Source organism: Peromyscus eremicus, chromosome 8b (genome assembly GCF_949786415.1).
Source record: "Peromyscus eremicus chromosome 8b, PerEre_H2_v1, whole genome shotgun sequence".
Classification (NCBI taxonomy): Eukaryota; Metazoa; Chordata; class Mammalia; order Rodentia; family Cricetidae; genus Peromyscus; species Peromyscus eremicus.
The window spans coordinates 23,305,949-23,333,474 of record NC_081424.1 but is presented as its reverse complement, the minus strand read 5'-3'; the positions used below and the strand labels follow the sequence as shown (position 1 = coordinate 23,333,474).

The 27,526-nt window shown below is 38.6% G+C and overlaps 1 protein-coding gene and 1 long non-coding RNA gene across 5 annotated transcripts in view; both read right to left on the bottom strand.

The window, feature by feature from the left end:
• The window catches only part of Pkib (cAMP-dependent protein kinase inhibitor beta), a 76,025-nt gene extending 65,707 nt beyond the window's left edge, over positions 1 to 10,318 (bottom strand). For all 4 annotated transcript variants that reach the window (XR_009380997.1, XR_009380996.1, XM_059272595.1 and 1 more), the window contains exon 1: positions 10,184 to 10,318. The gene's annotated coding sequence lies outside the window, so the exon portion shown is untranslated. The remainder of the gene's footprint in view (positions 1 to 10,183) is intronic.
• Positions 10,319 to 15,904: 5,586 nt separating this feature from the next.
• On the bottom strand, positions 15,905 to 22,040 carry LOC131918832 (uncharacterized). The gene is made up of 2 exons (XR_009381100.1): positions 21,785 to 22,040; positions 15,905 to 15,998 (listed from the first exon to the last, which is right to left on the bottom strand). It is a non-coding gene; the product is annotated as an uncharacterized LOC131918832 (long non-coding RNA).
• Between the last annotated feature and the right edge of the window lie 5,486 nt (positions 22,041 to 27,526).

Here is a 27,526-nt window from a genome sequence, read left to right as displayed (position 1 = left end):
GAAATTCTATCCATCTATGGAAAGACATGTCAACTATGGCTCCAGAGTTTCTGGTAAACCCTTCTGCCAGCTCCTGAAGTCACTTCAGTTGTGGATCTGGACAGACACAATTATTTCATACTATGAGGATAAGTAAGAACAGAGCATATTTTAAGTATGAGATTTCTAATAACAAGGGAAAGCTGTCTCTCATTGTGAATCCCCAGGGAGAACCAAAATTACAGTATTGTATGAAGAACAGAGACATTGAGAAAGTAAAGCCCCATATAGTGAATAACCTGCCCCAAAGCTGTACAGAAGTTCAGAATTCAAACCATTACATTCCATGAGAATGAAGTAAATTAAATAATCACTTAAATTAATTGCCATTTGCTAAGTGAATGCAGTCACCTTCACAAAGAATGCCTATTTGAATAACGAAACATGGATTTTTCCCCTCATTAAAAAGTCATTGAAAAAACTGATAAAAGTTTCAAAACTTCATAGTAACTCACTAAAATAATCTTTTCTTTGCTAGAGATACAGCATTGGAGTGATGCCTCAGTAGTTACACTTGCTGCTCTTCTGAAGGTCCTGAGGTCAGTTTCTAGCATCCATGTCAGGAAGCTCATGACCATTTGTAACTCCAGTTCCCAAGGATCAGTTTCCCCTTTCTGGCCTCCACAGGTACCAGGCATACACATGATACATATACACACATGAAGGCACACAATATTTACACATAATATAAAGAACAAATAAATCTGCTTCAGAACGTAAAGCAGGAGAATGCTTGAATTTTGTTTTGAGGGTTTTTCCATTGACCACAGATACATCAGTACGTGTAAGGTCTGAGCGCAACAACAGAAGACTGTTTAAATCTGACCTCAGGCAAGTCAGTGTCCAGCATCCTCTTCCTCCTTAGTTTGATACAGAATATCTCCAAGTAAGAGAATACGGCATGACTGTCCCTGCCAGGAGAAAGGCTAGATCACATTCATGTCACTATAAGGAAATTAACTCAGCAGCTTCCACTGTTTCTCTTCCTCTGCAAGCAGGCTTCAGCAGTGAGCAACCACCTGCCTCTGTGATTTTCTCTGAGAGATGACCTCTTCCCAGGGAAAATTCCAAAAAGCGTAGGAATAACACACCCATGCTCCACATGTCACTTAACCTTGGCTGCACGTGAGCAGCTCCAACTGTGAGGAATTTCGGCTGTTCTGCAAGTTACTGAATCTTTCCAAGATGAAACTGGCCAAGCCAATACCAAGTTGCCTTCTAATTATCCTCATTAGCAATAAAGGACACTTATTGATTAATTCACTTGAGTTTTACAAATCATAGAAAGGAGTCGCATGACCCTTGACTGAAGAATTTCAAAGTCAGTATCTACAAAGACCTGCCTGGCTCCCTTCACCAACAACCCTCAATCTCCATCACTCTCAAACCAGAAATAGCACAGCTTTTATTATAGTGACCTGCAGCCTCTGCTTTAGCATCCCCTGGATGGCTCACTATTGCTTCCACCTAATTTCATCCCTGGGGTCCCAGCATCTATACCAGACTCTGGTTATCTTCCCAGATATCACCTGCCTCCAGACTCTGTGTCACCATGGCTGACCCACATGCTGGGATACCATCTGCTGTGCCTTGCTGGTCCTCATGGACTCTGACCTCTTGGCTGTCAGATCCACCTCAGTTGCCATCATCTTCTTCCCTGATAAGGAGCCTGCTGACTTACTTGGATAATCTCCCATCAGTTAAAGTAATTTCCAATTCCAGTGGCTTCTTGCACTCTGATGATAATGATGAGGAGGGGTCTTTAAAGAATACAAACTGATACACTCCTCTACCAAGCTCTTCTAATAATATTCTGCTATTCTCTGCCCTATCTCTAAATCAGAAAATATTCCAATTGAACAGGTTTCGAGCATAATTGAAACAGATAGTTTGTTTACTAGTTACTGGTAAGTGATAAGTCATGTACTTACTTGAGCTTAAAAAAAATCTGATAAACAGTGGAAAGTTCTCACAGACAAACAGGGGTAAAAAGCAATCATCAAATCAACGTTACAAACAGCCTGCTAGCCAAAGCACATATGTAAAGGCACGACTTTAACCCCTCATGATGGAAACAAAATGTCTGCACAATTAAGAAAGCATTTTCAAAGCAGTTGCAGATTTTTGTTATCATATATAAGGCTATGAAATGGGTAAATATTTTATCATGCTTTTACAACAGTTCTTTAGTTCTACAAATAATCTTTGGTTTAAAAAAAGACAAAGAGATATAATCATCAATGTTAGACTCTATTGCTATTAAAATTTTGCCTACAATGTATTCATCAACATAAGCTTAGTAAGTTAAAGATGCATTGGGAAAAAAAAGCCTTAAAGTGATGTGATCTCCTAACTGGAAAACTTCATAAATATCACAGCAAGTAACATCAAATAATACTTTACTAAGCAGCCATATAAGGAAACATTCTAAATACAATACAAACGACAATGGATTTCATTTTAATAACCTTAGGAAAGAAGTACTAATATCAGTTCTATTTTACAGATAATAGTAACACGAATCTTAAAAGGTCTTATTAATTAAAAAAAAAAGAACCCGGAGCCAGATATTGGAGTGAAAGCTGAAAGATCAGAGAAATAGAACAAACCAGCCACGTTCTTACCTCTATGAAATCCTCAGCCTCAAAAGAGAGACTTCCTGTTTACTTATGCCTTATATACCTTCTGTGCCCCACCATCTTACTTCCTTCCTAGTTGCTGGGATTAAAGGTGTGTGTTACCACACCTGGCTCTGTTCCCAGTGTGGCCTTGAACTCACAGAGATCTGGATGGATCTCTTCCTCCTGAATGCTAGGATTAAAGGCATGTGCTACCACTGCCTGACCTCTATGTTTAATATAGTGGCTGGCTTTGTCCTCTGATCCAGACAAGCTTTATTGGAGTACACAATATATCACCACACTGCTCAGCATAAGGATTAAATAATATGCCTGAGTCCATGTAGCTTAAAAAGTGAACAAGGGAAACTCAAGATTAACAACCCATGACTTAGCTTACTGAACTGTGCTTTCCCTCAGAATGATTTCAAAGACTACTGTAGCCAGATAGTACCAAAGCATGGTAGGAAAGAGATTTAATTTCCAATTTCCATCTAAAAAAAAATCTTCATGGAGTTTAAACGTCCACCTGTATCAACAAGATTATGAAATCTTATGCAGTGGGACTACTGATATAAATAAAAGTAAATGAAAAAAAGCAGTATAAATTGCTGTTGTAATCACAACTTCATTTGATAAGCTTAAGCTAGATATATGTATTTAAATTATAACAACAGGCTCCACAGATCTCTTGAGAAGTTATGTTGGAGAGCTCTTTGGAATCAGCTCACGAGTTAAGCCATGTTCTCCATTACATACCAACAGTAATGTAACCACATACCAAATTCAGTAAGGGAGAGCCTTCACATATATGCAATGTGAATGTGACCTTGAAAGGACTGTCCTTTCAGCCACACTTCAGCAATCATAGTCATGCATAGAATTGTTATATGCTGAAATGTTTGGTAATAATTAGCAGCTAAACTATCCACAATGCCTTCCAAAGGTCAGAAAATACACCATCTGAGACAAATGACAACAACCAGCTCATGGGCAGCTCCGGAACAATGATGTCACTCTGGGACAATGATGTCACTCTGGAACAATGATGTCACTCTGGGGCAATGACGTCATCTTTTTAGTTACAACGGTTGAACATTTACATGTACAGTTTTCTATCAGGGGAGTTTTTAATGATTACCATAACAATAAGTATGCTGTTTGCAAGGTAGGATGGCAGTCTGACAATTTATCAAGATATTTTGTATTCTTGAACATCTATAAGTTAGAATTTTAATAAACTTATTTGAAGAGAATATAAATTAAACCTGATATTTAGCCTACGACTGATTATTACTTCTAACATGCTATTTAACATCTGCCAAATACACTTGGTGTTTTAAAATTCTGTTTATAAAATGCCAATCAAGAACATGGATTTTATTTATTTTAGAAATATGCAAAACATCTTGAAATATGAACAAATATGAAGTGAGTTTGATTTAAAAATTAGTTACATTCCTTTCACTCTTAGGAGTCATGCCAGTGTCAAAGTCTAAAATCAAAATGGAATGAAGACTTCTTTGTCATAGTTCCATGTGCCGCTAACGATGCAATCTCAGTGTTCACTTACTATCCAGAACTACCCAGGCTGCCTTCAGCTATGGGAAGCTGCAGCCCTGGGCTGGAGCTACAAACTCCTGTTTTTCAAGCTGGCATAGTTGGTTCTGTCTCCAGAATAATGTTGACATACCCAAACCTTTCTAGAAAGGGGCATGTCTGTCATATCTGTTAATTACGAAGAAAGCAAAGCAACCATGGGGCAGAGCTTTGCTGAGAAGTCCCCAGGAAGGTGATGAACTCTCATGACGAGTGAATTCCAATTTGCTAAACCACATTCTCCTCCATATTAGAACAAATGGGACAGAATGCTTCACCCAGAGGGAAGAGGTAGCTACGTTAGGTTCATAATATAGAGGCGGCAATCAAATGGGCAAAGTGATGAGCTGAAGCTATGTTGTTACCAGCCGTTCTGAAGTCAGAATAGCAGACAGTTTTGTTATGTTGATGAGGGGTCTCTAAGGATTCATTATATTCTCTCTATTCTTTCACACGTAAGCAACACAATGAGGAAAGAGAGGGACAAAAGCTTTCTGTATCTTATCCCATGCAACTGATTATGAGATTTGGGCTTTGAGTTAGAAGACCACCATTAACCTTGCTGCATAACCTAAAGGAAAGCTCTAGATGGGCGGTTCTCAAATCTGTAGGTCACGACTCCCATGGGGATGAATGATCCTTTCACAAGGGTCACCTAAGACCTTTGGAAAAGACAGATATTCACGTTATGATTCATTACAGTTATGAAGTAGCAACAAAATAATTTTATGGTTGGGGATCACCACAACATGAGGAACTGTATTAAAGGGTCGAAGCATTAGGAAGCTTGAGAGCCACTGCTCTAGATAAAATTTTAAAAAGCAAACATTGCTGCAGATATGGTTCATTGGCTAAATACCAGAGCCATTTGTAAGTACATCCTTTTAGGGATCATCTTGGACTTGCAAGTATTTCTCATTAACTGGCTTTTATGTAATAGAAATTGTTTGCAGCCCCTCAAGTGAGACCTGGTGTTGTCTTGGATGATCCAAGAGTCAGGCAGCACCTGAAACTAGGAGAGTAACAGAGAACTTTGCCCCCTATAGCCTGAATGTGAAAGTCAAGAAGTGAGCTGACTGGCAACAGCGAGTTTGATTCCTTTGGGTATGGTTTGATGGAGTGTTTCTGCTTACCTAACAAATCAATTGACTAGGCGGAGGCCTGTGATCAGTTGACATTTGATTCAAAAGTAATCAGCTACACGTCAAGCTTGTTGGTTTCATTTTTCTTGTGTAAAGGTTGTAGGTACAGATAAGCCCCAGGCACAAGAACTTTGTTTATTTTGAGAAAGTCAATCCACCTGTTGTGGTCTCACTGCCTTAACAGGCAACCTGATTCTCAGTGTGACTTGTCTGGCCTGGTCTTAGTTTATTCACTTTTTCCAACTTCCCATCCACTTTAACTTTTATCATTTTTAAATAGCTTCAGTAGTCATACTCTAGAGACTCATACAGTTAGGATGTTGTGAAGGTTAATCATCACTATCAAGTTAACTGGTTTTAAAATCACTATAGAAATACACCTTTTGATATCTGTGAAGTAGTTCCCAAGAGTATTTATCTCAGGTGGGAAAATCCACCCTAAAAGTGGGCAGCCCCATTGCTTGGGCCAGAGTTCTAGACTGAGTGAAAAGGAAAAGGGAGATGGGCAGCGGCACTCCTCACTCTCCACTTCCTGACTCTGAGGAGCCAGCTCCTGCTCTCACTACCAGGCCCTCACCACTCCGACGGCCACTCTATTCCCAAACTATGAACCAAAACAAACCCTTCTCCCCTTCTTTGTTTCTTATGAGGCATTTGTTCACAACAACAGGAAAACTAATAAGGATGCTTTCTTCTAACTCTTTCAGCAATAACACCCTGTCATCATGAACTCTCTTGAGAAGCAAGCAGGCCAGGGGACATAAACAGCAAACAAGTGCTTGCTTTACCATGTGACACAAAATCCCCAAAAGAGAGCACAGAGCTAGGAAGACAGAACCTTCGTGATCTTAAAAACATGATGTTAAAAAGAAGTAGATCCCTGCTGATGTTTGCTATATATACACAATGGAGTACTACTCAGCACAGAAAAACAATGACATCATGAGGTTTGCAGGCAAATGGATGGAACTAGAAAATATCATCCTGAGTGAGGTAACCCCGACTCAGAAAGACAAACATAGTATGTACTCACTCATAAGTGGATACTAGATGTAAAGCAAAGGATAACCAGACTGCAACTCACAACTCCAGGGAGGCTACCTAGTAAAGAGGACCCTAAGAAAGACACAGGGATCGCCCCATGACAGAGAAATGGATGAAATCTACATGAGCAAACTGGGGGTGAGGGGGGTAATGAAGGGCAAGGGTCAGGGGAAAGTGAGCTTAGGGGAGCGGGAGGTCCCAGCTGCATCAGGACCAGAGTGGGAGAACAAGGAAAGAGACACCATGATAAATGAAGACCCCATGGGAATGGGAAGAAGCAGAGTGCTAGAGACGTCCCCAAAATCCACAAAGATACCTCCACTATAGACTACTGGCAATGGTTGAGAGAGTGCCTGAGCTGACCTAACCTGGTGATCGGATGGCCAAACACCTTAACTGTCGTGATAGAACTCTCATCCAGTGACTGGTGGAGACAGATGCAGAGATCCAAGGCCAAACCCCAGGTGGAGCTCCAGGAGTCCAACTGGCGAGAAAGAGGAGGGATTATATGAGCAAGAGATATCGAGACCAAGATTGGAAAAAGCCACACTAGCGGAAACACATGAACTGTGAACCAATAGCTGAGGAGCCCCCATGGAACTGGACCAGGCCCTCTGGTTCAGTGAGACAGTTGATAAGCTTGAACTATTTAGGAGGCACCCAGGCAGTGGGACCCGTGACCTGTCCTTGGTGCATGAGCCGGCTTTTTGGAACCCAGGGCCTATGCTGAGACACTTTGTTCAGCCATGGTGTAGGGAGGAGGGGACCGGACCTGCCTCAACTGAATCTACCAGACTGGGCTGACTCCCCAGGGGAGACCTTGCCTTGGAGGAGGTGGGAATGGGGAATGGATTGGGGGGAAGGCTGGGGGTGGGAGGAGGGAGGACAGGGGAATCCATAGCTGATATGTAAAATTAAATTAATTATAAAATAAAAATATGTATTTAAAAAAATAGATCCTTTTTGTAAATTTAAAATAGGCAAATCAAAATATTGAGATGATTCCAGAAATGTGAGAAAACGTAAAAAGTATCAGAACAATGTACACTTCTCATGATGCTTCCACGAGATGACTAACTGTAGTGCTCTATTTAAGGAGGAGTTTCAGGAAATATCACAACAAAATGTGTTCTTTCTCAGAAGTAAGGGTTGGTTTTATCCTTTACTCTCTACCTTGCTTAAATGTCCCATGATACAATTCACAAAAGTTCCTTGACTGGTAATGGGCTAATGTTACAATAAAATTAAGTTGAAAATATTGTTAAGTCAAAAATTGTGCAGCACATTTAACCTATGAAACACTAATGCTTAGAAATGTCACTGTAGAGTCAACATTGTTCCTTTCACGGTTGCCTGGTTGACTGGAAGTTGCAGCTTATTGCTGCTTCTTAAACACAGCCAGAGTGTTGTAATACATACTGCCATTCCAGAAAGCACTAACATTCAAAATTCAGACTACAATTGCTAATGAATGGGTCTCACTTTCACATCATAAAATGGAAAAATTGTAAATCAAACCATCTTAAGTTAGACACTTCCTATGTAAAAACAATGTTGATTGCTACAAACAAAAGCAAGCTGAGCTCATTAAAGGCAAACTAGGGTGGGGAGAACTGAGTGTTGAATGGCTCATTTGCTGTAACTGGTAAGCATGCTTAACACCAAACACAGCTCATTGAGTTGCTATGGTAACAGACAACCTCTAACTGCTTTATTTGCCTTCTGTTAGAATGACCAGGGAGGAGTTCAACCACCTGAGTCCTTTTGGACTTCTCAATGACTAATGTAAATTGTCCAGTGTTGGATTAGGCAGCATGACTGATAAACAGGAACTGATTTGCGGCACAGCATTTTAACCCTAGCAAATTCAAACTCACCCAACATACACGAGCATGCTGCCTTTGAACAGGCTGTAACACATTCCTTGTCCAATCCAAGATCTCTTTTGATGTAACAAACCAGAGTTGGCGATCTAGATCCCTTGGCATAATCCAAAAACTATAGGTTGAGCTAAAAATAAAGTTGTCCATAAGCTAAGGACATACAAGGGAACGCTAACAAAATAGAACAGTTTCTAATGATGTATATTTACGATTTTATTTACAGCACAATTTATAAAGATTTTGTTTTCAGGAGTCCCAGACAAAGAGGACTTTTAACATCAATGAGTATCATCTTCACTTTCTAAAAGTGCTTCCCAAGGTAAGATTTACCTTATTTCTTTATTCTAATAGTCCCATTCATTGAGTACCCACCTTATCGAAACATCTTGAATTGCTTTACTAACACCCACTTTATTCAGGTCTCACCACCCTCTTGAGACATACTGTTTTACTCTCCTTTGCTACCACTGGTTCTTTAATATAGAAACAAAGACTCAGAGATACATAATTTATCTAGAGGCTAAGAGATAGGTGACAAGGCTGGCTGGTTTTTAACTCAAAAGTAGCCTGGTGGTCAGTTCCTCATGGGAACCCTTCTCATTCCCATGATCCAAGCAACACTTGAACTGGTGTCTGCGGCATTTGTTAACCACTCACTGCCCCCTTCGCTACTCCTGTCTCACATATGAAGCCCTCTGTTATATCCTTTCTTAGTGGTTCAAGCTTCCAGAGCTTTCTCTAGCACCAGAAGTTGTTCCCTGAATGCAAACAAAAATGTTTTCCTCTAGTTCCATCCATTCAGACTAGCTTTGTTTTTTGTTTTGTTTTGTTTTTTACACCAAGCCTCGTATTCTTGGGCCTACCGAAGTCAGCATGGGTTCCTAAGACCTTTCAAAGGAAACTGCCCGGCACTCTGGATCTGACGCTGCCTGAGGTTTCCTTAAAGCCCTTAATTAGATCCAGCATCTCTATCCAGGCACGTCAAGGAAAAAATGAAGTCCTCAGCTCTGTGTCACTGGCGCTCACAAGAGCACTAAACACAAGACAAACAGGATAGAGTCTCAGAAACTCCTTGTTAGATGAAGGAATGAGAAAAAATCCTTTCATATACTATACATAGTAATTAGCACTTATTTTGTTGTCTAAGATTCCCTGATAAACTTGACCCTTTCTACTTTGTTCTACTACAGTGGTGGCTGTTATCACCTTTTTGTATAGCTTGTTTTTGTTTTTGTTTTTGTTTTTTTTTTGTATAGCTTGTTATACACCTGTTTGTTGTATAGCTTGTTTTGTTCTCCATTTTTCCCTTCTACAAATTCCTGCTCACAGTATTTGGTGTTGTAGTGGTGGTGGTGGTGGTGGTGACTTATTTTGTTTTTTACAGTCTTCAAAAAGTGACAGTCTGGAAAGCATGAAGATTAACAAGATTTTGTTATCTTTAGACTTGTGTTTGTTTGATTTTGTTAGTCATTCAAAACAAAGTGATAGTCTCTCTATTTCATTTTACTTACTCATTAGAGAGAAAAGTTTCTGTAGTTCTTTTGTTTATTTTGAGGCTGTTTTCTGCTGTAATAAAAATACTGAGAGAGAGAGGGAGACAGAGAGAGAGAAAGAGATTTTAAAACTCTTCTGTCAGGGGCTAGAGTGATGAATCAGTGCTGCTTTTCCAGAAGACCCAAGTTCGGTTCCCAGCACCCATCTCAGGTGGCTCATATCCACCATTAACTCCAACTCCAACAATACTCTCTTCTGGCCTACATGAGCACATTCATTCACTTGGCATACACTACAACACACACACACACACACACACACACACACACACACACACACACAATCTTTAAATAAACAAAAATACCTGTGTGTGTTCAGAAAGAGTCTTGTAGAGGCAGTCACAATGTATTCCTTTCTTGGAGATTCAGATATTGCCCAACATGCTTTCTAGGCCAGCAGGAAATGTCTTCCAGGGATGTAGTTTTCAGAGTACCTAAAAGTCCTTGTAGGAAGGACACATAAAATGGTTGTAGGCCAAACCCTAAGACCAAAACTTTCTTGATAACAAGCTGTGTCAGACCAAAGGGAAACACTCTAGTGTTGCTAGATTAAAAGAACTGAAATATCAGATTCAACTGAGGGTCAATAACAAGGAGAAGGGTGAGGAGAGATGGCTGGATATACACTGTGGCACAATTGAAGCCTGCAAACAAAAGAGCAATACAAATGATGGAGATGAGAAGTCCATTCGGCTGAGAATGCTGGCAGAAGGCCATGGGTCAGCACGCATGTCTTCAGGGAGAACAACAATGGCCAAGAACCATTGCTTTGCTCAGAGATGTGAATCCAACCAGAAAGACGAGAAAGATCACAGTTGATCAGCTATTCTTTCCAGAACTCAGCAATGATGCCAACAGGCCCTCAGGCAAAAACGTATTCCTTTGTTAATCTTTGTGCCAACTGGTTGTCATAGTACAGGCCACCATTCTTTGATATATTTCACGTGAATTAAAGCTTTTACCCATTTGTCCTTTTACACATGTACACATGTGCCGTGACATTGTGCACAGAGGTCAGAAGACTACTTCCAGGAGTCATTTCTCTCTTCCCACTGTTGTTTCCAGAGAATAAACTCAACTTCTCAGGCTTGGGAGGCAAGGGCTTTTGTCCTCTAAGCCCTAAGACTTTAAAAAAAAAAAAACCTTTAGTGGGTGTTAATGACGATAAATTTCTCTTTCTCATTTGCTTTGTGACTGCAGCATATGAGAAAGGAGAGCTACTCTAGATGGAGGGGAAATAAGCCTCTTTGTTACACCATACTTCACAATAATCAGACAAGGAACACTTCTCTTTAAATGTTATCCTTGTGCTGCTCCATTGCTATCATGTATTGCATTTGAATAACTGGGGGATTTCATTTTTACTACTGATGATACATTTTCACATGTACAAAACTTGAATTATTCAAAGACGTTGCAAATGACTTCTGAAATATGCACTGACGTGCAAGAGTTATAAAAATGTCTGCTTAAAATCCCTCACTATTGTGAGTACTGTAGCTCAAATTTAGTTGTTCTTTTCGATGAAAAACTGCTTCATTTCCAAGTTGTTGCTGGGGCTTTTCTATAATGCTGTCATTATTTATATGTGTATATATATAATATATATGCACATATATGTGATAGTATATCATGTCATGTTATGACATAACATCCATGTGTTGACAGTGTCAATGGTTATCTATGCTGCAGAGGGTAGGAAATCAACTTACCCATAAGGCCTCTGCTTTACTAAACCTTTAAACAACCATATTTTTGGAGTGTTAGCTAGAACTTAACTGATTCATTAATTCCACTCTCAAGAAATTAAAACAAATCCATTGTTAGGGCTATGCTGTTTGTGTCTCTTTTTCATTTACAGATAAGGAAGTTTTAATAGGATTAAGTCTATCACTCTTCAGTCATGGATTCTTGTTTTAAGAACATAATATACAATATGGCAAAGGCATTCACGAATGTATTTTCCTCCCATTATATCTCATCATCTTTCTGCTTTTATCAATCAATATTTAGTCAATCTTTGCATATTATATTAAAATTTACATTCTTCCAAACTTTAACCAATTATTGTTATTGCCATTGAATAGCCAAGACTTTATCAACATGAAGTGTCTCTATTACATGTTACTTTTAAATGCTGTGCTCTTTGTAGAATTTTCAAATTAATTTAGTTCCTCCTATATTAGTTACTTTTATGTTGCTGTGATAAAGCACCATGACCTGAGCAACTTTAGGAGAAAAGGTTTACTTGGGCTTACAGTTCGAGAAGGATAGAGTCCACAGAGGCAGGAAGAGCATGGCAACAGGCAGGTATAGCAGACAGCAGGAGCAGGAAGCTGACTGGTCATATTTCAACCGCACACAGGAAGGAAAGAACAAACTGGAAGTGGGGTGTGGTTATAAGTCCTCAAAGTTCACCCCCAATGATACACTTCCTCCAGCAAAGGTGCACCTCCTGAAGATCCCATAACCTCCCACAAAGAGTCCTACCATCTGGAGAGCAAGAGTGCCGATATGGAGTCTATGGAGGAAACTTCTCATTCAAACCACCACTGGACCTTTAAGTTTCTATCTTAGTGAAAAACACAAAGTAGCTCACTGTCTTGAGTATAATAACTCTTTAACATATTTTAATCCTCAGAAATGGCAAGTTCTTAAATTATCCCTTCTTTTCCCAAAATTTTGCTTTTCCGCTGGGCCATTCAATTCTTCCATTTTAATGGCAAGCTTTCCTCCAAATTTTTTTGAGGTTACAAATTAAGTTACATTAAGTTCACAAGTTTATATGGAGAAGATAACACACGTTTATTATTCTTATCTAAGAATGCAATATAAACATTGTTCACTGCTCACCTTCTTTTGTGTTTCTCATTCTATTGTTATTCATTTAACAATATTCATTTAACAATATATTCTTTAATATTTCCTACACAGCTATCCATAGGTATTCATGACTGTTATAAATGAGATTATTTTATCATATTGTCCACTTGTGGTAGAAAAATAAACTGTTTTATACAGTTGCGTTTTTTATACCTAAGTAACTGTACCCTTTTATTCCAATACTCTTTATTTTGTCATCTTTTCCATAATAACATAACTTTCCAAAATCACAACTATTAAGAGACAACAATGTACAGTTTTCGGACTAAAGACTCATATGTTAAACCACCTGAGCACTAATTCACTTTTGCTACTTATTGTCTGTGTGAACTGGGCCAAGTTACTTAGCTTCTCTGGTGCTCAGTTTCCAAGTTTGTAAAATATAAAGGATAGTTACTAGTATCTCCTAGTTAAAAAAAATTAAAATTATTGTAAGGAATTTAAAATAGTTCTTAACACAGCCAATAATTATTTCTCTTTTTATTTTATCCATTAGAATTTCTAAAGTGAAGTCAAGAGAAGTTCAGGTGATCAAACCTGTCATACAGTTAACCCTTAGAGTTTTTCTGATTTCTTGGGAAGATTTCCTTATATTTTAATTAACTTTTGCTATCCTAACTTACCAAGTGGTACACATGTATGTTTTCTTAAAATGAACATTTGGAGTCTGTTAGAAAATCCAAAGTGTAGGTATTGTTCTTTGGTCTATGACTATAAAGTTATTGAAATAAAATTTCCAACTTGGACCACCATCACGTTCCAACTACACATCCATTCACTGTCTTGCTTTCTTGTTGATTTTTAATTTCTTTAGCTAATAGTTAGAAATTTTCTTTTTGACTCTTCTACTCATTACTCTTGGGGAGGGTTGTGGAGTTTAGTGTTCTATCCTCAAAGGAATCTGTAAAATGTGTCACATCTGTCAGAGTTCACTTAGTAGAGAGAGATGATGCGCTCCTCAAGGGTGTGCATTTCAACAACGCAGGATAAATGTCTGATGAAAGTGAGATGCTGCACTTCTCTAAAGTCAGTATTTTAGCTTCTGCTTTCCATGCTGGTCAAGGACATAGGTTTAACAGTAGACAGAATTAGACTGCTAGCCAACTTCACCACCCACTGGCTAAATCTGTGCAGTTGGCCACTAAGCCAGCTTTCATCACAGAAGAGAACAACCTCTTCACCTCCTCCCAGAGCTATCATGACAATTAAGCAGATTCTGTTTATAAGTCCTGAGCATTCGGCCCACCATACTGACCCAGTAATTATCTTTTTATATCAGTTTTAATTGTCCTCAAAGCAATGCAAGTATTTATAACTTTGCTCACTGTTTTCCCCCAGTATAAAGATTAGAATGGCTCCTGTCGAAATCTTTGTTTTTTCCCAAAATTATTTTACTGAAATCATTTCCTTTCAAAAGGTAAATTTCAACAAAGGTGCTATTCTTCATTGACAAGCTTAAAAGTTGGCATTAAAATAAAAATGTTCTGTTGGGCGGTGGTGGCACACGCCTTTAATCCCAGCACTTGGGAGGCAGAGCCAGGCAGATCTGTGTGAGTTTGAGGCCAGCCTGGTCTACAGAGCGGGATCCAGGAAAAGCACCAAAACTACACAGAGAATCCCTGTCTTGAAAAACCAAAAAAAAAAAAAAAAAAAGGTTCCAATAAGACATAGAACCCATTATCAGTGTCTAAATCTTAGTGGGTGAAAAGGAAGTATACACTCATCTCCAGAAACCCAGGCAAAGAGCCCAAGTCCCACATAGTACCTTCTACTTGTTCATGGTCCCTTACTCTTCTGTTCTCTTGGGGATCTGAGCATGGGAGAATACTGGAGACTTTGCTCAGGCTGAAGCCTATGCCATGTTCTCCTCATCCATTATCTAAGCTGTGATGGAGGGGCAAATTTCTCACGCAAGAGGGCAGACCCAGAATTAAGGGTTAGAGAGGCCACAAGGCAAAATCCACCATTGTAAAATACCATTAAGATCGCAACATGAAGGTGGCCTCAATTTTCAACATACATGTCAAGTATGTATATAAATACTTTAAAGTGTGGTGATATTGTGTCCCCCAATATATTGTGCACCTTAACAAACTTATCTGGGGTCAGAGAACAGAACAGCCACTAGACAGACGTAGAGGCCAGAAAATGGTGGCACACACACCTTTAATCCTAGCATCCTGGAGGCAGAGATCCATTCGGATCTCTGTGAGTTCAAAGCCACACTGGAAACAGCCAGGCATAGTGACACATGCCTTTAATCCCAGGAAGCAGAAAGGTATATAAGGCATGAGGACCAGGAACTAGAGCCCTTTTTAAGCTTTGAGGCTTTTAGCAGCAGTTCAGCTGACATTCATTTGGATAAGGACTCAGAGGCTTCCAGTTTGAGGAAACAAGATCAGCTGAGAAGTTGTTGAGGCGAGGTTAGCTGTGGCCTGTTCCGTTTCTCTGATCTTTTAGCATTCACCCCAATACCTGGCTCCAGGTTTGTTTTTATTAATAAGACCATTTGAAATTCATATTACATTAAAGATATTGTTTTCCTATTCCCCCAAAATGCATTAATTTGAGTTGTATGTCCACCAGTCAGCACCATCAAGATTATTTCCTTGAAAACAGTTACATAATCCTAACATTTGGGAGGCTGAGGCCTGGGCTAAATGTTCACGATCAGCCAGGCTACACAGGAAGACCCTGTCTCAATAAAACAAAACATAATTGGCATGCATTGCTTGCTGTGTTATCTCAGAAAAATATCTCCAAGAAGAGTAATAATTAATATAATGAATTTCTTTCCAGAGTTAAAGACTAGAATTTTAAAGGATTTTAATGGGCCATTGGTCTTTACTGAGAGCAAATTAAAGAGGCATGACTAAGAAGAATAGAAATATCAAAACATGCCCTTTCTCTATTACCCTCAGGCCCCCAGGAGTCAGCAGATGGAATGTAGCTCAAGTATGCAGTGTGTATTGTTAGCTATAAATGTATCACTAGAAATAACTGACTGGACAACATGGAGTAACTTCCTAAACTGGAGCCATCCCACCCTGCCCTTCCTTCACTGTCCTCCAGCTTTTATAACAATGAAGATATGTTCTGTGACACCCTCAATACAAGGATCAACAGGACAGAGAGTTTACCTACCTTTATCCTTCCTGCCTGGATGTGGTCTCGGCGATTTTATGGTTTCCCGACTTCCCAGATCTGTCTTGCGTGGTTTTCAGTATCTCATGGTCCCTGAAGGGAACAAAACAGGAGAGAAAATTATAAAGATAAATGTCTCTAGTTCCTTGTCCATTATAGAAATGAACAAGTGGTTTCTTGAGAAGAAATATAGCACTTAAAATGACCAAGGTCTCATAATTTTTCTGTTTCTCTGAGACTAGGAGGACAGATTTCTTGAGCAAGCAGCTGCCTGCCTTCATATATATGTAAATAGTAAGAGTGATATGAATATATTATATATACCAATTATCTTCTGAGAAACCTTTCTTGTGTTTGCTCTCAAATTGTGTAAGAAGAGTTTACTAAACAGTTAAAATTAAAAACGCATGTTTTTCTCCACATTTTCAAATTTCCATTCCAAACTGATTCTCTAAGTGAGTGGCAGCCTTTCTCAACCGTGTGATTGAAAAGGCAATACATCCCTGCAGCAATTTTCTTTGAATCCCAATGGCAAGGAGCAAGGCCATTGTTTTCCTCAATCACATCACACAATATTGGAATTCTTGGGGGGAAAACATCCAATAAAATCCAGCTTACACATAATGCCTCAGTGTCTACAGTTAACCTGGAGCTTTTCTGTGAACAGGCAGCCGACCTACTTGCACAATTTTTGTTTGTAGTCTTTTAGGTTTTCTACATAAAATGTCCCCATTTTAAAGCTAATAATACACAAAACAACCCAGTTATTTTCATGTCCGTATGTGTTTGATAGTCATAGCTACAACTGACCTCTGGGTAAATCAGGCCCCCTTCACTTCAGCAGTCTACACTTGTGAACAGACATGGGATAAATGCTTCTTGTCCCAGATGAAAAAGCAATGCTTTGTTTTGTTGACATTTTATAGAGATCATCTGATCACTGTTCTCCTAAACCTAGGGCTGATATTGTCAATGTTCCTCTGCTTGTCCATGCTGTCCAACTTTAATAGAGGTGTCATAGCACGAAGAGCCCAGTTCTGCGCTATGATTTAGAGATGAGTGCTGTCTACTCTCTTCTCAAATCCAGTTGTTCCAGCCTCATGTTCTGCAGGTCACTCCTCCAACTCCGTTCATTCTGTATTCATCAAACAGCCTGGTCTTCCCCCCCCACACACACACACACAAACATGATCTCATCTACACCTCATCATTCCCTGAAAAGGTTATGACACACCCTCACCAATCTCCCTGCTCTAAGGCTTTCCTCCCCTAGCCCGTCCTCCACAAACCCTTCACGTTAATAAAACAATGAGACTTTTCATTTGTTATATGTGAAGTACATGTGGTCATATTTTACTATGATTATCAGACAAGATATCTTTTTTCTCACAATGTAAGAACTGCATTGGCTGCTCTTTGAAGTTGCTTTTAAGTAATTTAATGATTCTTTCTCCATTTTTTTTTTTTTTTTTTTTTTTTTTTTTAGAGTTTGCAAGTGGGCATGAAGAGCACCACAAGGGGTTTGGCATGCAGAGGCAGGAGGACTGAGCTAAGTTCTCACTGTAAATCATCCATTTGTCAGGTATTGACTTGAGTCCTCATCTCCCCTGCTTAAGGTAGATGACAGAGCCTTGACGATCCCATTTGTCTCTCTAGATTACTCTGAGATTCAAGGATGGTCCCATGCAATGAAGATGCAAATGTGCAGCTGTTAATCTCCCACAAGAACAAGAAACAAGAAAAGCAAAAATGTGCTTCTTCTAGTATTAGATCTTGCCCGGGCCCCTGGGATGGAATCTGTTCACACTCCTACATCTTCCTGCTTCCTTTTAGGAATGGGACATGCTAAAGAGCTGGTTTCTGTTTCCAAAGAAGACTAATATATTCCCCTGTGTTTGGATTTTAAAAAGACCCTGAAGTGAAAAGGGAGAGGACAAATACTGCAAGTTCTCACTAATGTCTGGAACCTAAAAATGCAGGTCCCACAGAGATAGGAGACTAGCAGTCACAAGAGGATGAGGGAACAAGGGGAGGGGAGATGAGTAAATGTTGCAGAACCAGTACAAAGTCACAGAACAGATCCTGATGTTCTACTGCACAGTAGGGTGACCACAATTAACAATATGTATCCCATACAAGATTATTATTGTTCTTACCACAGAGAAATGATGAATTTAAGATAATGTGCATGCTAATTACCTGAGTTTATAGCATTACATCACATTGCATGCTATGAATGTGTGCATTTGATTGTGCATCAGTCAAAAATAAAAAAGAAACAGGACTCAAAAGAGCAATAAGTCTTGATTTACTAAACTCAGCATTTAAGCAAAGTAGAAGAATCATTTAGGAGACAAGTATCAACCATTTTCTTTAATACATTGATAATAACACAAGAAATCAATAAATACTTTTAATAAAAAAAAATAGCTGGAAAGATGGCTCAGCCACTGAGAGACCTTGCTGTTTTCACAAAGGACTGGAATTCAGTTCCCATCACCCCCAGTACCCCCATCACAACTGCCTGCAACTCCAGTTCCAGGGGATCTAGCGCCATTTTCTGGCCTCTGTAGGCACCTGCATATCTGCACACACACACACACACACACACACACACACACACACACACACACTACATAAATAAATAAATAAATAAATAACTCTTTTTAAAAAAAAATACAGTCTTCATCTCAATCACTGAGTTCCAGGTTAACTATGGATGTGTGTATAGCAGGATATTTGTTAAACTTCCAAATAAAAGGTATCAACTCACATCGTTTCTATGTTCAGTATAATGGCCTCGTCTCAAAGAAATTTTTGGATGGAACTAAAAACTCACAAGAAATGTCACTAATCCACTTTCCCTGCCCTCTAATATATGACCTTGCATGAACAATCCATCCTGCTGGGTTCCAGGTAAATTTTCTGGGGTGTCTAGATGACACTGGATGAAACAAATGCTCTTAAGTGTCTTCTTGCCTCGACATCTCTAAAGCTTTATATAACAAATCCTCACACAAGGCCTGAGAATCACAAACCAGATGAGAAAAGATAAATATAGCCCTGTGATAATTGATCTTTGTCAGACTAATGGATGAAAATTGTCACTTTAATACCAACTCTGTCCTTTGATGTAGAATAACACAAATACAATGACTGTCCCAATCATCTTGATAAAATAGTTCAGTATGATGTCTATTCATCGAGTTGTGCAAATGTTCTCATTCAAAACAAAGACTAGGCCCATTAAGCGATCATCTCCACTCCTCCCTCTTGGCACCCCTAGTGATCACCATTCACTTTTCTGCTTTGGACTCCGTATTTATTACAAACCTGTTGTTTTGTGACTGGATAGTTTTCTTAGCAAGGAGTTTTCCAGGTTTACCTGTGTGTTGGCACATATCAAAATTCTTTTCTTTTTAAAGGCTGGATGATATCACAAGCTATACATTCTGTTTTGCATATACATTAGTGAACATGAGTTGCTTCTACATTTTGTGTCATGAACCATGCTGAATACTTGATGCATTATTCTATTTAAGCATCACAATATACCATAATGAGTGAATTCCAAAGCTTGGTATGACACATTCATCCCCAAGGTGACCCAGAGCCAGGATTAAAGCTTAGCTCTGTCCAACTCTAATATTGGACACCATGAGATCTCATAATATTCTTGAACTTTTGATTCTGCTGTTATGTATCTTTTTCACATATATGATTTTTCTTTTGGGAATAAATGATCATGCCCTTACACTTTCCAAAGCTCTAAAATCGTTTTAAGGATTGACTCTAAAACTATTTAAAATCGTATTTATTTCCCCTAATTATTTTCTAACTGCTTATCCTTCACTCACATCTTACATCAAAGAAAATACACTCCCCTATTTAAAAAAACAAACAAACAGAAACAAGGATGCTAGTTGCCTGCTGAACTTATTGTCCTATACAGTGAGCTTTGATGGATACAAAGAAACTTGATGAAAAGGGATTCTTAGTGAGGAGAAGAGAGTCAAATCATAAACCAAGTAACTTAGTTACCCAAATGGTCTTGTGGCTTTTGCTTCATTGTACATTTTAAAAAACAAATTCATTGTAAATACTGACTTGGCTGCCCTCATAAAATAGTATAGTACCTATGGCATATTATTATGATTAAGAGCATGGGTTTTGAAGACTGATTTTTTTTTAAATCTTAAATCTGTACTATCTTTGGCCAAGTTACTAAGTTTTCTGAGCCAGCCTAAGTCACCTTGTATAAAATAGCCTTAAGAGTCAAGTATTTTGTGTACTGTTGTTAGAATCAGCCTATATCCATAACAATATAGTTGTGTATTGACAGATGAATGTATAGAGAAAATGTGGTACTTACACACAATAGAGTACTTGTTTAGCCATAATGAAAACTGAAATCCTGACCTCTGCAAGAAAATTGATGGAATTAAAAATAAACTACACTCAGAAATCCAAACATCATGTTGTCTCTACTATCCAAATATGTGTGTGTGTTTATGTGTGTGTGTGTGTGTGTGTGTGTGTGTGTATTTGTGTGTTATGAAAGTAAAAAGGAGACCATGAGAGAGAAGAAAGACATCTGAACGGCGTTAGAAAGGGATAAAAGAGAGGGTAACAGAATTCATGTGACATGGAAGCAGAGGATGAGAGTATTTAGGAAGAGGAAGTGAACCTATAGGAGGGGATAGGAGGTTGGGAGCAGTAGGGGAAGGAAATGAATTAGAACAAAGTTCTAACAAATTATATATATTTATTTATTTATGTAATTATATATCACATACATGCTTCATAACATATATACACATATGTGTATGAAAATCCTATAAAAACCCTGTGTTTTACATATTACCTTAAAAATAATTTGAAAACAAATACCTTTTTAAAGTCTAGTCCATCATTTTAACTCACAAAGAACATTTTCTAGCAATAATGTATTCCATATGTTTCATATTATCAACATTCATGTATGACAAATCATGGTTCCTGCCAATTGGAAATGTGTATAGGATAGAAACCGTGTCCAGCATCTTATGAAGATGTTCACTTGCCTGTGACTACTTCCATAAAGTACCTCAGCAATGCTCTAACTAAATGGTCTGACACACATTACTGTGAGTGAATGTGTGTTAAACAGATCTCTGTATGAAAGGCTTAGGAAGAATTTTTTCAGTTTTAAGTATTTACAGAAATAAAAGAGTTCAAACAGAGAGCGCAGACTCTGTTGCTAACAGATGCTGGGATTATCCCACCTTAGCCACAGCACCGCCTCTTGGTCTGTAGGACACTTGCCTGAATCTTCGGGTGAAGTGTTTGCTCAACAGAGAAACATTGACTTTGAAAGTTAGAATTCAGCCCTCTTCAGAAAGCTGATGAATTTCAACATTTTTAACAACTCTTAAAGAGTAATTTATGTGCTATATAAATATTAAAATAAAATAAGACAATTTCCTGACCTTTCTATATATAAGGAAAACTCAACAGAGTGTCTCAAATATTAGGAGCAAATTATGTTGCTATTAAATCAAACACTTGACTCTCTAGGACCTCTTGACCAGATTAGAATTAGCTCGATAGTTTTTCTCAAATGTAAGTATTTGCTTAGTTAAATAATTTAATAGAGAACATTAAATATTTCGTGTAGCACAATGAAAAATGACATCTCATTGGCCCAGAAAACTTACCTTACAATGAAGCCTGAAGGACAGAAAAAAACCACAGAAGTATTTGTATCAGAATTCCTGCGGTCGCTGCTTTATGCCCTGCCCCAAGTTTATATTTAATTTAATTTACAACAATCCTATAAATGCCATGTATGTTCATAAGTATATAAGTTAGCATCTCTGATGAAAAGGTCAAACACTTACTGATAACAGCCCCATGCCTCTGAGGGAAGTTCAGACCCTGCCAAGATGTACTGCTCCTCCTAAGGGGAGTGGACCCACCACCACCACCTTAAAACTCCATAAAGGGTGATGTGGCACCAAGAGCCCCCAGGTTGCTCAGCAACAATCCCTTATGACCGCTCCAAAGGGACTGCTAGGCAACAGTGCTGCATTTGCCCCAGCTGTTCCCAAGAGCACTCCCAGCTCAGTGGCTCTCAAGAGGGCCAGGTTCACAAGAGGCTAGGGGCACCTGGTTTTGTGACTAGTTACATAACATACACACATATGTCTCAGGAATTTCTCCACTGTTGCTAAATATAAATCAGGGCAGAGTTAGTTTCCAGCCTGAAGGGTACTTTGAATGTACCCTTGATTTAAACTCTGTCCTTGGAGAGTTGCAGAATCTGTCAGAAAAAAACTAAAGGAACTGAAGCAAAATCTGTAACAAAAGTACTCGAATAAATAATAAATGAGGCAACCTTTATTAAGTCACATTTAAAGGATGACTTCCAAAGCTCTCAGTTTCAAAGAACTTAACCATGTGCCTACGTTTTGTCCAAAGGAAAGTGGGGAAATATAAGAATGAAATCACAACGCTCATGGAAAACTATACCTAACATATTTGAAGCTGGGTGTGAGGACACACTGTTGTAATTCCAGTACTTGAAGCAGACATTGTATGAAACCAGCTGTGCCTACATAATGAGACTCTCTCAGGAAGGAAGGAGAAAGTAAGGGGAGGGAGGATCAAAAGAGAAAGAGGAGAGAAATCATAACTTTACACAGTATTTGAGTGCACAGTTCGGGTTCAGCATAGCAACTTACAGGCAAAGCTTTCATTTTTATGTATAGTTAAACCCATATTTGGATGTTCTGTCCCAAAGTCTCTATAGTTCTACATGCTGAAACTCAACAGACCTAAATTAATCCTATTTTTCCGTATCTCACTCATACCTTGAAGGCAACAACTAGTGAATAAGTCTGATGACTATTCCCATCCAGTCACGAGTTCTGCCCTGTCCTTATTCCCCATGATGCCCCCAAACTCATCGGCATAGAAAGGGTACATGCAGAGGGGCGTGGACCCTTACCCATTTCACAAAAGCACAAATGAAATTGCACTACCCCTCTGATTCAAAGCCTTCAATAAAGGCTAAGCATAGATAGCATGATACACAAGATACTTCTGAATCTATTTCCTGTCCAACATCAAGCCACATCTGCTGCTGTTCCATGCGGCACACTTCTATCGTGTTAAATGAATCATAGTTCCTCAAACATACCTAGCTCTTCATATCTCTTCAGTTTTCCCAGAACATGTTCCTCTTTCCCTGAGAAATGACAGGTTATCTTTTAAGATCTGGCAATAATGTCAATCTCCCCAGAGTAACTTGCCCTGATTTCAAGATTACCGATAAAGATAACTGTTCATGTCCATACTTAACCCAAGTTCCTATGGCAACTTTAGCCACATTGTTTTGAAGTTGTTTACCTTCCCATTAATCTGTGCTCTTCAAGAGCTCAATCATGTCCAACTAGATCTCCTTGGACCCGGCCTAGTCCTTAGAATTAAGGAAGTGACTGTTGTATAATGTATTGTTTATTAGAGAAGAGTAATTTTAGGCAAAATTGTAAAATACAAAAAGACTGGGCACCTTTTGGAGTCTTTTACTTTTCCTATCTCCCAAGTGGCCAACAACATACATCAAGGATGGGAAACAATGTAAGTTTCCCAACAATGTCAAAAACTCCATCTCCAGACTCCTCCTCTTAAACTATAATGAATGCTTTTACACTAAATCATCCTTCATCAGATATCCCTTGAGTGACAAAATCCTTATAATCTGGTTACCTCTACTCTTTTCATTTTTTCCATGCAGTACTAACCCAGTTCTTTGGCAAATTAAGCAAGCATTCTACCACCAAGCTGCATCTCCAGCCTGTCCCCTTCTTACTATAAGCATAATAACACAACACTCAAAGAAACTACCTATTCAATAGCCAATCACTGATACTGGTCTGGATTCCATCTCAGAAAGATAATTTTTCATATGGATCAACAATTGGATTTTGCTTGTTTTTGTTTTGAGATGGGATTTTATGTAGCCCAGGCTGGCTTTAAACTTGTTACACGGCCAAGGATGACCTTGAATTTCAGATTACTGGCTTGCATCACCACATCTGGTTTCTGTGATGGTGTTCTGGATTGAACTCAAGTTGTTCTAACTGTAAAACCTCCTAAAACGTCCTGAGTCCGCATTTACTCAATAGCTGCCTCCTTTGAAGTACTAGTTGAAAAATTAAATAGGAACATGAAAGAAGAATAATGCACAAAAGCCCATGATTCCAGCCACCAACCACAATATCATACGGTCATTCTTCTTCACCTCTGGAGCTAAAGATATGCCTAAACCTCATGCCTACTGGGTTGTTTGTTGCTGAGCATCTTAGTTCCATACCTGGGCTTGTGCAAATGTCAAGCACTTTTACACTGGGAGCAGTGTGATCATCTAACTTAACACTAATTCTGAAGAAGAAAAATCTGAATTCTTGGCCTGCTTGTGTTGACACACATAGAGAGAATTCTTAATCTATTGAGCTGACTGGTTCCATATCCTGCCAAGGATGTGTGTCTTCAACTGGGAAACCAGTACTGTTAGGAACACTTGCCAGATCACTCTTGTGTGGAATCACAAGCACGGAATTAATGCTGAGTATCTACACAATATTGCTTAATAGTATATGGCTTAAAATAGTTACACATTAAAACAAAATAGATATTGTTATACATTAGAATACAAAATGTACATAGATTTTAAGGTGTATATGAAATTTCAAAGGGAAAAAAAACCTCACCTTGCCTCTAGACTTAGTTATGCCTCTAGATTTCTAGGTCTTTAGTGGAGAAAAATAAGAAGGCTTTGTCTTTGGAACTCACTCCTAAATTATGTTAAGATGGGACTTTATTCACTTTCAGACACACACACACACACACACACACACACACACACACACACACAAAACCTTCCTCCTCCTCCTCCTCCTTGGTACAAATCTACAGTCACCATGTTTAAATACAGAAAGCACTCTACCTTAGCTATTCCCTTATATTTGGGATGGCAGGTTAACCTTGAGAATATCTTTTTAAATTTTTGAGGCAAATATTTTCCTTTCTCCGCTATTAGTCTTAAATACGCATGTACTCATAAACAGTCTAAACCCTCATGTGCGTAAAGCAGGCCTTCCCATTAAAGTAACATCCACAAACAGTGCAGGTGCATTTGATGCTAAGAGGACTGGTGATAAACAGCTGCTGTTATTTCTATGATGCAAACACATGGACGGAAGGAGCAAAGGTTAGAAATTTCTGGAAAAGAAAAGAACAAGTAAGTGGCAGATCTAAGCTCTGAGTTCAGATCTAACCAAGGCTTACTCTCTATACATGACCTCTGTTGAACAGCCACTTGATATTATTAATCTTTACTTGATCAGCAATAAACCAGAAACCTCTATTATTTTACAGATTCTACCAATGGCCATTTCTCTTCTGTCACATCTGAATATAAATATTATATATAAAATGTCCCTTCTACCATATGTGTGTGTGTGTGTGTGTGTGTGTGTGTGTGTGTGTGTGTACACACACACACTTATATGATATTTTGCTTTCAGATTTGTTCACATATAAACAACCAGTTAAAATGGATTCAGGTTCACAAAATTCAGTATTCATTAGCACTGGCCACAAACTGAAATACAAAGTCTTCCATCTGACATTTAAAGCCCTCCACAACATCCTCAGTCTCTGCTTTCACTCTTACTTTCTCTGGGTCCTGAATATTCTTCACAGCTCTCCCTTGTTCTTTTCTGCATTTGTACTTTTGTTCTTGCTACCTTCTAGTTCGGGGATGTCTTTTCTCCAGTCATGGAACTTCCTTCTGTGCCTAAAGGACCACCCCAGTTATGACATCTTCTGTTCAGCCCTTCTGATTCCACTTGAATTTTATCTTTCTCTTCTTTGAAGTCTCTGAAGCAACCTAATGCTTTCTTTTTCTCAGAAGCTATGTGTTCTACTTAGATAGACAGGTGGGTTTATTACCTTCCATCACCTGCTATGAGCAGTCAGAATCCTAAGCATTCTGTAGAGAAGATGGAGTCTCACTCATTCCTACTCTCATAAATTATTAATAAATACACAGAAATGCTTGCATCCAAGAAGATGCTTTTACGTGGGCATTTGTTCAACTTTAGTTAACCTTTTACCTCGAAAAAAAAAACACAGGTGTACTAAGTTAAAATTTTAAATAAGCACTTTTAAATGTTCATTATTTTTATTTTATTTGTCTGGATGCTTTGTCTTACATATAAATCTATGCACCATGTGCATGCCTGGTGCCCACGGGAGTTAGAAGATGACATTGGATCCCCTGGAACTGGCATTATAGATGATTGTAAGCTGCCATGTGGGCACTGAGATTCAGACTCAGGTCCTCTGAAAGAGCAGCAAATGCTCTTAACCACTGAGCCATCTTTCCAGCCCTAAATATACATTTATGATCACTCTCATACATGAGCATGAAAATAAATGTGTACATACAACATTAAAACATGGAATTATGGGCTCTTTTTACAATAATATAGTTTTATGTCCTGATTTTATGATGAACAACTGAACTCAATTTCTTGATATTGATATAATTGTGTTGAGAAAAAGACTGAAATCTCAAAAAAAAGAGAGAAAGAGAGATTTGTCTATGGTCATATGAACTAAAAGCCAAGGTGGCTATATAACAAGGCTTTTAATTTCTAGCTTAATGATTTTTGAGTTCTTATCTTCAAAATCTCTGTCCATGTTTTCTCAGGTGTTAGCCACAGATATATGGTCATATAAAGGGGAAATATTCTCTTTCATATTTATCATTTCTTTTCAAATTATTGTTTGAATACAGAATATATATAATGAAATCCATTAATGATGATTAAAGAGGATTATACTGAACAAGTTTTATTTCTGCAAAACTTACTTACTTTGCAACCTAAAACACAAAGAATACAGCAAAAGTCAAGATATTAAAAAAACATACTGCTATTCTGTCCAAATAAATGTCACCAAAAACCTACATGCTAATAACATTCACGGTTTTCACACATAAAACCGTCTTTGGAACCAGACCCTGCATGACACCTCAGGTTTCATTTTAACCCATTTGTCCTCAGTTTGGAAGATGGCAGTAAGTGTTATCCCTGCTCAACATCTCTTTTTTAAGTCTCCCTTCCCTTCTCTACACACTGCCAGATTCACCTGTTTCCAGTAATGATGCTGAGACCCAGGCCTGACAAATCCAAGGTTCACAAGCCCCTGATCTCAGCAGTTGGTTCCGATGTGGTTTGACTCACGCCTGCCCAGGAAGCGTGTTACATTTTCCCAACCATAGCAGTTGTTTCCAACATGGGCTTATGGTAGGAGCCGACTGAACATGACCTGGGTACTAAAACCCTAGGTACAGACACATTTGTTCCTTTGAGTTTATGCTTTCCAAATTAGTTATGGAAATATTAGTAGCTTTTTCTCCCCCTCTGAGTAAACCCTAATAATGAAGTTAAATCAAGCGGTGTTTAGGAGCTGGTTCCCTTCAAAATAATTTGCATTCTGCATCAAGCTGTGACTAAAAGCTGAGTGTTTAAGTTTCATAAACCTCATAAACACCTCTTGTCCATTTATGT